Genomic DNA, 15503 nt, shown 5'->3' on the forward strand with positions numbered 1-15503 from the left:
GTGCCACAGGAAGGGAGCTGCAACAGAGTTATGAAGCACCATCTTAGGATACCCGCTTGAGGTAGCCAGAATATATTAAGCCATGCATTGTTAAAGGGACTTTCCAGAATTTCTCTAATTTCTCTCAGGTGGTTTATCTGCCCTTCTTCCACAGAATGTCCTAATTTAAAATAATACGAAGTGAACATAATTGTAAGAACTATTTGGTACAGTGGTGCAGGCACCAGGCTAGAACCCAGGAGAGCAGTGAGTTCTAGTTCTGCCTTAGACACAAAGCCATCTGGGTGACCTTGGGTCAGTCAGTCTCTCCCTCAGCCATAGGAAGCAGGCAAGGCCAAATCAGTTCTGAACAACCTTGCCAAGAAAATGTCAGGGGCTTGTCCAGGCAGCTGCCAAGAGTCAAAAACTGACATAAAGGCACAGGCATGCACACACACAAAACACCCTTTGTGTCCCCGTGTTTTTTGTTTTTTTGTTTTTACAACCCTCTAATCCCTTAATTCTGGGTAGAGTCAGTGAGACTGGATGGCGCTGAGCATTTACTGGCCAGATGCCCTTCCTGAAGATTCTGGGAAAAATTGTTCCAGAGTGGAGGGAGTCCTGAAGTGGACTCTTAGTTTACGGCAGACATGTCAAACACAAGGCCCGGGGGCCGGATCCGGCCTGCAAAGTGGTTTCATGTGGCCCGCGAAGCCATCCTGGAAACAGTGAGGGAACGGCCCCCACTGCCTTGGCCCTGGCCCAGAGACCCTCCTTCTGCCAGAGACCCTCAGATCTGTCCCACTCCTGCCCAGGCCCCCATAGGTACCCTTGACGCGAACGATGTAGAGCTGGCCATGCCCACCCAATAGGCCATATGCACTCTAGCCACGCCCACCCAGTAGGCCACACCCACCCTGGCCATACCCACCCGGCCCCCTGAGGGCAACCGCAATGCTGATGCGGCCCTCAATGAAATTGAGTTTGACACCCCTGGTTTAGGGGAAGCAAGGAGAAATTATTGAAACTGACCAATGCAGGGTAACTGGAAAATAAACTGCCAACCTCTTTTTTTTTTACATCCTTATTTTCTGCCACGAGGAAGAACAAGCCTCCTGCGTCTGAAGCTAAAGATACATCTCAGAATGTTGTTAAAGAATTACGCAAAAAATCTCCCAATCGAGAGTCGAGCTCTGCTTTCCTCCTCTCTCTCTTTTTAGGAAGTCGAGAGAACAGGCTTTTGGATGGGTGACTCCTGGGAGTTGAAAAAATATCTGCGAAGAAAGTAACAATAAGCCACTTAGGTAGTGCCATCAAAAAAACTGCATGGGAAAGCAATCAAAAGGAGTTGAGGTCGACTGAGGGGTGTGTGTTCTTATTCCTTTGCAATGTAAATTTAAGAGTCGGTCGCAACTGTCCTCAGACAAGCTTGGCTCAGGTTGGAGAAACTGTACACCAACTCTGTCTACTTTGTTTAATCAGCTAACGGTTTAAAGATGGGACGCTTGTGAACTCTAGTGGACAAGTCCAGCGGCTACAAGGGCAGGGAAGTAACTCATCAAGTTCAAGTGGGCTGTTCTTCGGCAAGCCTTGACTATAAAACTCCTTCAACAACCTCACTACCCAAGCCAGGCACCCTGTTTGTGGATAAAGAGCCGGGAAATGGAATTATCTTCACCCCAATATTAGAAATAACTTTAGACTCTGGATTAAGAAGAGGATTAGATGGATTGTGGCCATTTGTGTTACTTTAATTGTAAGTAAAATGTGTCATTTGTCCTTCTTTCCCTGCCCCTTTCCATTTGCGTGCTTTATAATTGCGACGTGTTGTCTTAAAAGGGAGAAACAAAACCATATCGAAAGTAAACGAATGCGCAATCTTAACAAAAGCCGCTTTGCATTTTAAAAGTTACTTAAATCTTAGGAAGGTGGATCACGACTATAACAATGCAAAGTGCTCTTAGCCTATTGTATATAAACAAAGCCAACGTGAGTCTGCCAATGACATGCGGCTTCCAGTGTTATACGAATATAATCACAGAGTTATCACCAAGGAAACGATTCTGAATTGCAACCGGAGAGCAAGAACAGAGGGACGATATTCGGGAGCGCGATTATAACTTTATTCCAAACAGGACGCTTCGCCTTCTGCGGTTAAAAGATCAAGGCATTAGTCGAACATTAGCTGGCAAAATAAACACTGATTTTGCTGCTGCCTTGAGAACAGGTTTCGCTTTCGAAGACCAACACTTGAGAGGGTCACCGAACTACTGCTGATTTAAAATACTGTATAGGGCAGGGGTCGGCAACCTCGGCTCTTTTATGACTCGTGGACTTCAACTCCCAGAATTCCTGAGCCAGCTATGCTGGCTCAGGAATTCTGGGAGTTGAAGTCCACGAGTCATAAAAGAGCCGAGGTTGCCGACCCCTGGTATAGGGAGTGGGATCTGTTTACATATTTCTACTGCTCATATTTCTACTGTACCTTTTCCGCCCTGCTTTGCATTGTGGGAATGGTAGTTTAATCGCGCTCTTGCCCTGGCCTGCCCACAGTAAGAACTACACTTCCCAGGAGCTGTGAGTCCTTGCCGCCTTCCACGTGCGACAACTGCGGATTAGTCTGGCTCTGGGCTATAGGTCTGTGCGTGAAGAGCCTGCAGCGAGGGATGTTTCTCGCGTAGTAAGTGAGGGAGTCGTGTCCCGTTCAGAAAGCAGAGGAAGGCTGAACGCGAGTCAATGGATTGAGCGAGTGAGGTAAGAAGGCAGAGCACCACGCGGGCCAGCCGTGGGGAAGCAGCAGCTTAGGCTGGCGGATTATATATCCACGGGCCACCTGGAAGCTACAGGACACCAAAGTGTCTTATCCAGGTTATTTATCTTTTTAAATGCGGGAAGGAGGGTGCGTGGGAATGGTGATCACTTCTTGTTTACTGGGTGCGGAACAAGCGCAACATGGTGCACTTGCACTAAGCTGGACTATAGTGCATAACACGAGCATAGGAATTTAGTTTGCCGCGTTTGCATTCCCCGCTAATTGTTCATTATTTCTGTGATAAAGAGAAGATACAGGGGACCGAAGCATCTGGTCCGGAATGCACAGCCGTAATCTTACTGGGAAACGAAGATTAGGAAAGGGCAAGTGACTGTATTCAAAGCTTTATCTTATTTGGGAGTGGTAGCTATCCCTTATGAATTGAAAACGTTTTGTTTAATTATCCATTTGTGCCTAATTATCCATTTGTGCCTCTTCTTAACATTTTTAAAAAGATAGACAAAACTAGTATATCAAAGGCAACTAAATTGGAATGTTTAAAATAATTAGGCATCTTTCAACAGTTATTCTATACAGCAAGTTCAGCTAAGGCCCCACTTTATCAAATGCAACTAATGTTATATTTTAAGGACACTTAATAACAAAACAATGCATGCATTTAAGAGCCATTCATGGCTGAAAAACCTAGCTAAATTAAAGAGGCTTTAGCCTTCTTGATAGGCTCAAAACCCTGAAATTGTCCTTACTTGTAACAGATTTCATTGCATTTCATAAGATTTATTCCTTCTTAAGTTTAAGATTGTGGTTTCAGATTGTTGGGCGGTAGTTGCAGTATATGCATGATAAAGTTATAATAAAGATTTAGTCTTTAAGTGCCATGTGATCTGTTAATGCTGCAACAGGCTACTTTGTCTACCAATCTGTGTGCACTGTTGGAACAAGGCCAGAATGAGTGTTAGCTGTGCGCTGTCTTTTCTACACAACAAGGGAGACTAATCCTGATTTGCTTTATGATTTTGGACAATAATGCACAGTAGCGTATATGGCCCAGTCAAGAGTCAGATTAGACCTGCTACTGTAGAATTGGCAAATGATTGTGCTAGCATGCATATGGACAGTACAGTAGGAACATCTTCAGATGTTGGTGTACTCCAGATCTCTTAATATCTCACCATTGGCCCTGCTAAGTCAGGGAAATGGAATTTGCAGTTCATCATCTTCTAGGGTCACACATTTTTACCTTTGTGCTAGAAAATTGTTGGACTGAGACAAAGGCGGAGAGTCCTGTCTTAGGTAGGTTGAGGCAATGTTTGTGGTTAAGAAGGCAAGGCCAAGTTAAAACACTAATGCCCATGTTAAACAATGTCTGTTTTTTTCCCTTTTATGACAATAGATACCTTAGTCTTGAATTCTGACTGAGCAAAATTCATATCTTTGTTGCAAAAAGCTTAGGTGTGCAAAGTGTGCAAGCAATCGCTCATAAATGCTACTTACTAGGATTAATTGGGGTTAAGCCACTTCTAATGACCTGGCAGGTAGGTGGTGGCTAGTTGACTGTTGCCTTTGTGTTTATTACTTTCTAGAAGCTGCCCCATAAACCTTATCTAGCTGTCTGGTTCCTGGCTGGGTTTCTGTGCATGTTTACTGGGCAGAGTTTTTTTAACTGTTTATTTCACATATTTAAACTAGGAACCCTGTAGGACAAATGACACAATTATGAATCTGGCAAAAATTTAGCAGGGTGTGGGGAGCTGATTTCCAGGATAGATTATGAACTGTGGTGATAGAAGAAAGGAAACTAAAGAAAATGTTTATGGAATTAACAGAGAAAAAATAATTTGAAAGTTAAAAATAATCCACCAACACCTAAGAGATGAATTTCCAGAGTGAGTATGGAGAACTAAATAGACAAAACGAACATCTTATGAGAAAACAATTCATTTATTTAACTAATTTTAGAAACAACTGCAAGGATGGGGTTTCAGAATGAAGTGAAAATGGCAGCTATGACTGCACAATTAATGCCGTCTTATTTTATGTGTACAGGTAATCCTCAACTTACAGCCACAATTGAGCCCAAAAACCTCTGTTGCTAAGCAAGCAAGTTGTTAAGGAGCCACATCCCATTTTATTATCTTCTTGCCATGGTGGTTAAGCGAATCACTACAGCTAAGTGAATCGTGTGGTTGTTAAGCAAATCTGGTTTCCCTCATTGACTTTGTCAGAAATTTTCTAGGAAGGTTGCAAATGACAATCCCAGGACCCTGGGATGCTGCTACTATTGTAAATACATGTTGGTTGCCAAGTACTTGTAGTTTGATCATGTGACTGGGGTGCTGCAATGGTTATAAGCGTGAAAACTGGTCATGTCACTTTTTTTCACTTCTGCTGTAACTTTGAACGGTCATTAAATGACTGGTTGTGTGTCAAAGACTACCTGTGTGATATCTGTGACACACATAAAAAAGGGGTGCCCTCATGACTTTTTTACTTCCTCCTATACATACACTTCAGCAACATGCTGGCCCAGGCACAGAAGCAACTAGTTGTTTTACATATTAGAATTGAAAAGAAAATCCAAATAATCAAACAGGTAGCCCGGGGGTAGGCAACCTCGGCTCTTTTATGACTCATGGACTTGGCTTGGCTGGCTCAGGAATTCTGGGAATTGAAGTCCATGAGTCATAACAGAGCCGAGGTTGCCTACCCCTGAGGTAGCCAAAGAAACAGTAATAAAACCCTAAAAGCACTTCAGGGAAAGAGCAAACCAAACTCGCTCGCAATCATAAGATTCACTGCACTACGTGGAAATAGCTCATCCTTCTTCAGGGATTCCATGGTCATCCAGTTATGGCTGGTGCCAGAGAGAAGCCTTCTTCCCCTGTGCATGCAAAGTGTGCTTCGGATGCTGGGCGGTCATAGTCAGTTGGTGAGATTGTGCAGGAGAAGATGGCCTCTGAGAAGGATGGCCTCTGTTTTGAATGGGGCCAGTGACAAACTGGCATTCAGAACAGCTAATATAGGAAGGGGCTTGTGTGCTCTGCAAAAACAAATTTCATACATCAAGCTGGGGTAACTAAGCCATAGTGACTGCTGGAATCGAAGGGCCATAGAATTGCCCTGCTTGATTGCTTCAAAAATGTAACTTGCATTGATTACAAATTAAAGAAAGTAGGGTAAACATTTAGTTTAAATCTTCTGTTTTTAGGAACATATTTTCCGAGTGCTTTTCATTATTGGAAGTGAGTTACTCAGTTACCACTGTGGATTAAAAGTTCAGTTGGAAGTTAATGGTTCAGTTATCAATTTAGGTGATAGTTCTTATCCTTTTGAGAGAGTTTCCTGATATATGCATTTTTGTTCTGAATCAAGAATAGAATAGAATAGAATAGAATAGAATAGAATAGAATAGAATAGAATAGAATAGAATAGAATAGAATAGAATAGAATAGGACCTTGGAGGTCTTCTAGTCCAGCCCCCTGCTCAAGTAGGAGAACCTATACCATCTCAGACAAGTGACTGTCTAATAGTCTCTCCTTAAAAACCTCCAATGATGGAGCACTCACAATTTCTGGAGGCAAGCTTTTCCACTGGTTGATTGTCCTCACGATCAGGAACTTTCTCCTTAATACTAGGTTGTTTCTCTCTTTGATCAGTTTCCAACTATTGTTTCTTGTCCTGCCCTCTGGTGCTTTGGTGAATAACGTCACCCCCTCAAATACTGGAATACTGCTCCATGTGCCTGCATGTGTGTTTGGGTGGAGAAAGACAAAAGTGCCTTCAATTTATACACATTAAAAAACTCATTATTTTAATTTTACTGCAATGTGGAATTTTTCGTTTAACTTAGAACAACATCATTGGGTAACATTCAGATTTATTCATACTACAGAATAGATCGATGGCATCAGAATCTGTGAAGCTTGTTAGTCATGAAAAATTCAGGCCTGTGGATTCCTGTAGGACACTTATCAAGTTCAAATCTACCCAGTATTTTTTATTTCCTTGTGTTAGTTTTAATGCCTGTTTTAATGGCTATTGAAGGACACCATTTCTATGTCCCCTAAACAAAAATGTCTTGGAGAGATTAACAGTATATCTGGGAGCATATTTGCTCTGGTTTTATAAGTACATTGAGTTTGTTTAACCCAAGGAGGTTGGCATAGGATTTCAGACTAGGACTTGTTTACATTGGCATCAAGCCCCGTTTATCTCAATTAATGGTGAGTATGTAATGTAAGCTCTGCTTTGGGTCAAAGTCAGCCCCTGGAAACTTCATAAAAGTGAGGTCTCTGTAGCTTTACAGGAAACAGTATGGAAGCTGGCTTACCACTGATTCCTGCTGGAATGTTCTGAAGACTGCTTAGTTTAATTTATAGCCCTGCTGTTTCCTGGTGGGTTCCTCATCCATACATTAAGCAAGCCTCACTTTGGTTAGCTCACTTGCAAGCCAAAATCTAAAAACAAAAAAAAAAAGTATAAAAACAGGGATTTTCTGACCTTCAGGGCTTTCTCTCTTTTAGAGGAGCCCGTCTTTGTTCAGCTGAATAAAAACATACAGCTTGGAGGCAACGTCTGGTTTCCTGGGTTTTTTAATCAAGGAAAACCTCAGAGCCTGCACAGCACACCCAAGAAGCTTCTTCAGTTCTGACTGCATGGTTGGGAGGGAGGGAGGGAGGGAGTGGGGAAATGAAGAATTTATATTCCTTCGCAGTCATCTGGTTGTTAGCCACTCACAAGACTGGAGCTTCATCTGTGCACACTGGCCCATGTCTCCCGCGGCCCGGTTTTGAACAGGCCACGGCCTAGTAGTGGGCCTCAGGCCAGGGGTTGGGGTCCTCTGGCTTAAGTGCAGGGTGCGCTTAAGAGAAAAAAGGTAATGGATAGTAAAGACTTAATTAGCATCAAACTGCTGGCCATAAAATACAACATACTTGAATCAGAGTAAAGGTTTGTTTTCAAGATAAAGGTAACTACAGGCATATCTCACAGATACTGCGGGGGTTCGTGTAATACAAATTTGTGATTCCCGTGCATATAAAAGTTAGGTTTGCCCCATGTTGCAGTCTACTAAGTACTATGCATTGTCTAAAAAACCCAAAATGCATACTTAATTACAAAATTATTGCTAAAAAGATTTAATTCAATTTGTAAAAAAAATAAAAATCAATATCTGTGAAACACAATAAAGCATAGTGCAATAAAATGAGTTATGCGTATTGACTTGGAGAATAAGTTAAATTATTTCTATCTTGTGCAATTAAGCAGGTCTGAACTTTGCTCTGAGGTGGTCACCTGTAATGTTCATATGTGCTGTTTATTTATTTAGGAAATAAACTGACAAAGCAGTAATTGAATGGTTAAATCTAGTCTTCCACTTTTTCTTTTTAAATAGTCCTTTGGCTAAATTTAATATGTAGCAGTAGTGAGAAAAATCCAACTTTGGATTTCAGAATTTTAGGAGGTGGCATCCGATGGTTTCTTTTTATAAAAGGAGTTATTGTGGCTTTTTAAGCTTGACTTTGTAGGATTGGAGGAGGGGGCTGCTAATATACTTTGTTGATCCTTTGGATCGAGCACATTATAAAGATCTTAGAGAGATATGATGAACTCAACTATTCATTTTCCATAACTTTGGGAAGAGGCTGACTGGTTGGAGTGCATCTTGGAACGACTGAAACCTTTGCGAAATCATAAACACTCACCTTCCAGAGTAGTCAGAAACAGTCTTTTAGGAAACAGAAACGGGCAGCCGATCAGGCTTTAAAGACAGAGAGCAGAGGGAGGTAAAAACCAGTGTATTAGCAGTTGCTTCCTAGAGATCCCCATGTGTTTTGTACTTTATATTTTTTCCTTAAGGGATATGCTAAGACAACTCTAAAAGAGATGGTAATACTTGAGAATAGCGTTTCTGTCAATGGGTAAAACCTGAACAAAACCCGAAATAGAGGAACTACTGTATAAAATAATGTAGTTTAAGCGGGAGGAGGGTGAAGGTGGGATTCAATTAGAATATTGATCTCTTTAACAGATATATTTGATCATTTCCCCACTAACTCATATGCCAGGGCAACCAATTCATAGTAAATGAATGATGGTAAATGTACATGTCGCAGGATAGTGTTACGGGATACAATCTGGGGTCGGTCACCGGGACCAGGGGTTTAGTCTTCCAAGCTGGAGCCCCTCCTTGGTTAAATTTCCTGACCCCACCCTCAAACAGCATGGCCACATCATCCACACAATTTTTGACAAAACTACAAGACTTAAATGTGGCTACTAACAAGATCATAGTCTTCTTTGACATAGTATCCCTATTTACATCTATCCCTCCTCCCTTAGCACATGAAGTAATAGATAAAAAAAACTAGAAGAAGGGTACAAGACAGATGAGAACAACCTAACCAGGACACAAATCGTGAAGCTACTCCAGTACTGCCAACATACCTTCTTCACATTCAAAAGGGGAATGTATGAGCAAATAAAAGGGATCCCACGCATTTCAAAACTACAAACCTAAATTTTGGTGCCGCTACATGGATGACACATTTGTCATCATTGAAAGAAAAGTGCTGAGAGACTTTCATATCCTCTTGAACTCCATCTTCTCAGACATACAATTCACAATGGAGGAAGAAATGGCAAGACAATTACCATTTTTAAATTGCTTGTCAGCAGGGAGGAAGGTAGAATCCTAGAAACTACAGTTTATTTCAAGGCCACTAACACTCCACAATATCATGGTTCTGATAGATGAGACCAAACAAATCAGAACTCGGAGGCTAGAGATTTCCTCAAAGAACTTGTTTATTGGTTACACAGTATCGGCATGGTCAAAAGTGAAACCAAGTCTGAAAATGCCTCCAAAGTGAAACACTATTACAAAGTTAAACTTCCCACCCCAATGCTATGCAAGCAACTATGTATCCCAATGGAATAGTTTGGAGGGCTTTCTTACCAAATGCTCATGCCTCCACCTAACTGACAGCAATGACCTTGGTTCCCATGGGACATAAAATGTTTATAGACCAGCAGAAATCCTCCGCATCCCCTCCCAATCTTGTGGCAGCCTAGAACGATGGCTTCAGCCAGATTCATTGTAGAGTTGACACACACACTTTCTTGATTTCAACAGCAGCTATACACTGTAACACAAAAAGAGTTGCATCAGAACACTATATGGTAGGAAGAGAACCCACTGCAGTACCCAGCAAGCTAAACAACTGGAGAGAAGGTACCTACATGAACAATTCAGGCAGAATACCCACAAGCATTTATTACAAGATGCTTGCAAAACACACAAAGAAGAAAAATAAAAAACAAGGTATAAAATGAACTAGTATATGGCACAGCTTGCCATACATCAAAAACATTACAGAAGTAGTAGAATGCAGCTTCTGAGATCTGCAAGTGGGCATCATATATTGCTCAGAGGCTACCATATGAGGTCAAATCATACATTGCAAAGATTGCTTGGAGGTGGGAGATACTTCAGGGGTCCCCAACCCCCGGTCCGTGGACCGCTACCAGGCCGCGGCATGCCAGCAACCACTCCGCACAAACAAGCAAAGCCCCATCCATGGGATGCATGCAGCACACAAAACCACGCACCCTCCGGTCCATGGAAAAACTTTTCTCCACGGAACCAGTCCCTGGTGCCCAAAAGGTTGGGGACCTCTGCACTACGTGGATTGCCCCTGTGACTATATAGGACAGAAGGGGAGGAAGCTAACCACCACATTGCAAGAACATAAGCGAGCAGTGAGACAAGGTGAATCAAAGTCATTAGTAGCCTCACATTGCAGTGAACAAAGACATACATTGAATTTTGTAGCTACTAAGATTGTTGGATGAACAGGCATAAAAACAGGGAAGTGATTGAAGCCTAGAAAATGGGCCACTTGTCATTCAACAGGAGTGCTGCTTATCAGGTACGTAGAAGCCGAGGATCTGGCAGTACAAGGAAGCAACATCCAATAGCCTACCATCAACACACCAGTCAACCAATAAGAAGGCACCACATAAATACGATGCATAGAATAGCCCAAAGCACACATTCCGTAGACAGACGTTCCCTTTTGATGGGTTCCAACACATATCTGAAAGCTTAGAAGACTAAATCTCTGATCCCGGTTACTAGCCCAGATTGGATCCTGCTAGTAAATCTGTATGGCACCCATCTGCTCTGCCTTTTCTTTATCCATGTGTGTAGAATAGTTTTCTCTCTGGTAGTTGGACCATAATAGCAGCAAAATGGTAGCATAAATTCTGCAATGAAGAACCCATTTCTCATATGTTCATATATAACTGAGTGATGTAGAATGGTTTAAATACTGTATATAGTTTGATGATTTCTTTTTCCTTGTTGGAGGAACTCCGAAACCCATTCCATAACACTGAAACAGATTGCGAAAATGGGCAGAGGGTAAGAGAGGTTGTACATTAGATGTCTCACTTCTGCCAGTCAGTATGTTGCGCATTACATTTTAAATCTATGTCACTATAAAACTGGGAAGATGAATTTAACATGTACTGGGTGTAGTCCCATATCCGTTATTGGTAAACCTTCTTGAGCAGAACATGGCATATTTCTGAATAGGCATGGATAAGATGGACATTTACCCTTCAATGAAAATGAAGTGTAGAACTCTGAGACAACAGAAGATGAACTTTTCATTTATTTTCTATTTTTCAGTTTTTATTTTAGATAACATTCTGCTTGTGACCGTAGGGATTTTTCCTCTTTGTATTCATAGAGCCTTGGTGGAGCAGTGGGCTAATGCCTCCTTAAGTAACACCAGCTGCCTGCAATTAGTGCAGGTTCGCATCCCACCAGGCTCAAGGTTGACTCAGCCTTCCATCCTTCCGAGGTAGGTAAAATGAGGACCCAGATTGTTGGGGGCAATTAAGCTGACTTTGTAATAATGCCGCTTGGGATGTGTGTGAAAGCCCTAACAAGCAGGCATATACATAGAATGAAGGCTACTGCTAAGCTTGTAAGCCGCCCTGAGTCTTCGGAGAAGGGCGGGATATAAATGGAAATAAAATAAAATAAAATAAAATAAATATAGCTTAAGTCTATAGTCTTTAGTAACTGAAATGTAATTAATTGCAGGTTTTGGGGGTTCCTGTGGTAACTGAAATCTTCTCTGAGTGTGTGATTTTGACTATTCAAGCCATTTTTGTACTAGGTTTCAAGCTATTTTCCTACTAGTCACTTGCAGTATCATCATAGTATCAACTGGGCATTGTTGAAATAATAGAAAGCATGTATTTGCTGTTAATTTGGGCAGTGATAAATGGATGACTCTAGGACAGTATTTCTAAAAGTGACTCAAGGAGCCCTAAGGGTCCCCCAAGACCATCTCAGGGGTCTTTGAAATCAAACTTATTTGCTAGATATTAAAGATTTGCAAATGTTTAAATCAATATCACTCTTCTCATTACTTTAATTTGTTAAAAAATACGGCTTTTCATGAAAAATATTTGATTTATGTTAATGTACTATGGGCTTAATAATGTTTTTTACACGATTCAATAAATATTCTATGACTGTGTCAAATGTTAATATGTAAATATTGATAAATATAATCCATACAAAAGCTCTTTTGGGATCCTCTTTCAATTTTTAAAAGTGGGCAAGAGCAAAATATTTAAGAAACCCTCATTTAGATGATGCTATAAATTGCTAGTGGGAAAATGCACTCAGCTTTAGACCCTTCAAAACATTGCAATTGCCAGTGTAACTCTTAGGAAAATAGGAAGCTGTCTTTTATTGAGTTAAATCATTGATCCATATCACTTGGTAATGTTTATCCAGTCCTTTCTTGTCTTTAATAGAAACTAGGACTTTCTCCTTGACCAGGGGTAGGCAACTTTGGCTCTTTTATGACTCGTGGACTTCAACTCCCAGAATTCCTGAGCCAGCATGGCTGGCTGTCCTTGACCATTAAGCAACAATTTGACCCCTGTTCTTGACCATTAAGCAACAATTTTCTTGGCAAGCTTCTCCTGGATGCTAGTGAGAGTTTCTTTGTAGCCCTGTGATGTGGTTGAAAATTCCAGTTAACCTTCAAAGACAGCTTTATCCCCAGCACATGACAACCCCCTAACTAGAATAAGATTCACATGAGATAAAACTTGAACCAACAAGAACTGAGAAATAAATTCTTGCTAATTGCCAGTGTTCACAGACGATAGCTCCAACTGACCTTGGGTTTCAAGATTAAAGAGAATCAGGCTTGAGGAACACAGGTGAAAGACACTTTAAGGCAGGGGTGTCAAACTCAATTTCATTGAGGGCCGCATCAGCATTGCGGTTGCCCTCAAGGGGCCAGGTGGGTATGGCCAGGGTGGGCGTGGCCTACTGGGTGGGCGTGGCTAGAGTGTGTATGGCCTACTGGGTGGGCGTGGCCAGCTCTGCATCGTTTTCATCAAGGGTGCCTATGGGGTCCTGGGCAGGAGTGGGACAGACCTGAAGGTCTCTGGCAGAAGGAGGGTCTCTGGGCCAGGGCCAAGGCAGTGGGGGCCGTTCCCTCACTGTTTCCAGGATGGCTTCGTGGGCCACATGAAACCACTTCGTGGGCCGGATCCGGCCCCCGGGCCTTGTGTTTGACATGTCTGCTCTAAGGATAGCCCAACAGTGTAAGCTAGACAGGGAAATCCACAAAAAAAAGCCAACAGAAATAATTCTGCATTGGCAAAAAAAAAGTGTGGATATGAAATGAAGGCACAAGACATCAAAGTCAACTTCAAGGAGTCTTTGTGTTTTTTTAAATTAGTAATTAGTACAATACTATTATCAGAAGTTTGTATGACAGAATGCTATTCTGAATTTTACTGTTGAGTTTATGTGTAATTCAACTCATTCCTCCAGTGTGAGGGACCCTGTATGCCAGGGGTCTTCAAACCTGGCTGCTTTAAAACTTGTGGACTCCAGTTCCCAGAATTCCTCAGCCAGCCATACTGGCTGAGGAATTCTGGGAGTTGAAGTCCGCAAGTCTTAAAGTGGCCAAGTTTGGAGACCCCTGTTGTATGCTCTTGAGTTTTTGGCCTCCTAGTCTGTCCTAGAGAGGTTGTGTAATGAAAGTGTGCTTGAAAGCAGCTACCATTGTCCCAGTCCCCAAGAAAACTGCAGTTGAGTGCCTGAATGACTACAGGCCTATTGCATTAATGTCTGTAGTCATGAAATGCTTCGAAAGATTGGTTCTCCAACATCTTAGGACATGCCTCCCACTGGACTTTGATAAACATCAATTTGCCTACAGGGGAAATAGGTCGACAGACGATACCATAGCTACTGCTTTACACTCTGTAGCAAGTCATCTCGAGAAACCTGGAAGTTACGTCAGGATGCTTTTTGTTGACTACAGCTCGGCTTTCAACACCATTTTACCGAGCATTCTCATCAAGAAGCTGACTGACTTGAAATTCTCCCCCGCCATCTGCGATTGGATTCAAGACTTTCTTAGGGATCGGTTACAAACAGTGAGGGTCGGGTCTGCTTTGTCCACCCCCCTGAAGCTTTGCACCACCACGCCACAGGGCTGTGTGCTTAGTCCCTAACTGTATTCTTTATACACTTATGATTGTGTATCATCTGACCCATCCACTGCGACAATCAAGTTCGCAGATGATACAACTGTGGTGGGTCTTATTACAGGTGGGGATGAGACAGCATATAGGGCGGAGGTACAAAAACTATCCATATGGTGTAGTAACAACAACTTGCACCTAAACATCGGCAAGACGAAAGAGATGGTGTTAGACTTCCGGAGAAAAAAGGAGGAACCTACCCCACTTTACATCAGGGAGGACTGCGTAGAGAGAGTTTCCTCCTTTAAATTTCTGGGAGTCTACCTCTGTGAAGATCTGACCTGGAAAGTTAACACAACCCAGGTGGCTAGAAAGGCCCAACAGAGGCTTCACTTTCTTAGGGTCTTGCGGAAGAACAGGGTAGAACAACAGCTAATGACCCTCTTTTACCGGTCTACTATAGAGAGTGTCCTCTCGTTTGGTATTGTGGTTTGGTATGATGGTCTGACAGCCGCGGACAGGAAAGTATTACAGAGGGTAGTGAGCACAGCACAAGACATTGTGGGCTGTTCCCTGACACCACTGGATGACATTGCCAGGGCTCGTTGCCTTGGAAGAGTGAGGAAGATTCTCAGGGATGACTCACACCCTGGACGGTATCTCTTTACTCTCCTACCATCCGGTAGGAGATATAGGAATATAGCCAGCCGTACCAACAGGCTGGAAAAATAGCTTTTATCCGTGGGCTGTTAGGCTTTTAAATGGGACATAATCTTATGCAGAATTGACTTGGGAGCCCGGTGTGTGGTGTAGTTGGTTCACATGGTGTGGTGGGATGGAGGGTTTGTTGTCACTGTGTGTTGGGGGGGGGGAGAGCACGGGGGGAGGCTCAGCTAATCTCAATGTACACATGTACTTTGACAATAAAGGTTTTTTATTATTATTATTATTCAGTGACAAGACGTAAGTGTAGTAGATGAAGAAATGATACTAGTATTTGTTATTATTTATAAAAACAGCAATCCAGCTAAATAAACTTTGTTTCACCACAGTGTTCCATGTTTCTTTATTTGGGTTCTCTGATTTCCCTTCCCCCCCCCCAACCCCCTTTTGAATATTTTGATCTGGCTGACTTGAAACATTCCACTATATTGGTCACTGGTTATCATGTAAATATTTAATAGACCGTAGAAGACATTTGTGGAAACCGAGCAC

General features: G+C 42.2%; 1 protein-coding gene across 4 annotated transcripts in view; it reads left to right on the forward strand.

Moving 5' to 3' along the window:
* Positions 1-1576: 1576 nt before the first annotated feature.
* Positions 1577-15503, forward strand: part of SLC19A1 (solute carrier family 19 member 1) — a 35067-nt gene continuing 21140 nt past the window's right edge. For 2 of the 4 annotated variants that reach the window (XM_083361773.1, XM_083361771.1), the window contains exon 1: positions 1577-1735. The gene's annotated coding sequence lies outside the window, so the exon portion shown is untranslated. Of the gene's footprint in view, positions 1736-2560; positions 2734-15503 lie in introns of those variants that run through there. The other 2 variants (XM_083361776.1, XM_083361772.1) reach the window with 2 other exon arrangements.

The sequence above is a fragment of the Vipera ursinii genome, assembly GCF_947247035.1.
Source record: "Vipera ursinii genome assembly, chromosome: 1".
Lineage (NCBI taxonomy): Eukaryota > Metazoa > Chordata > Lepidosauria > Squamata > Viperidae > Vipera > Vipera ursinii.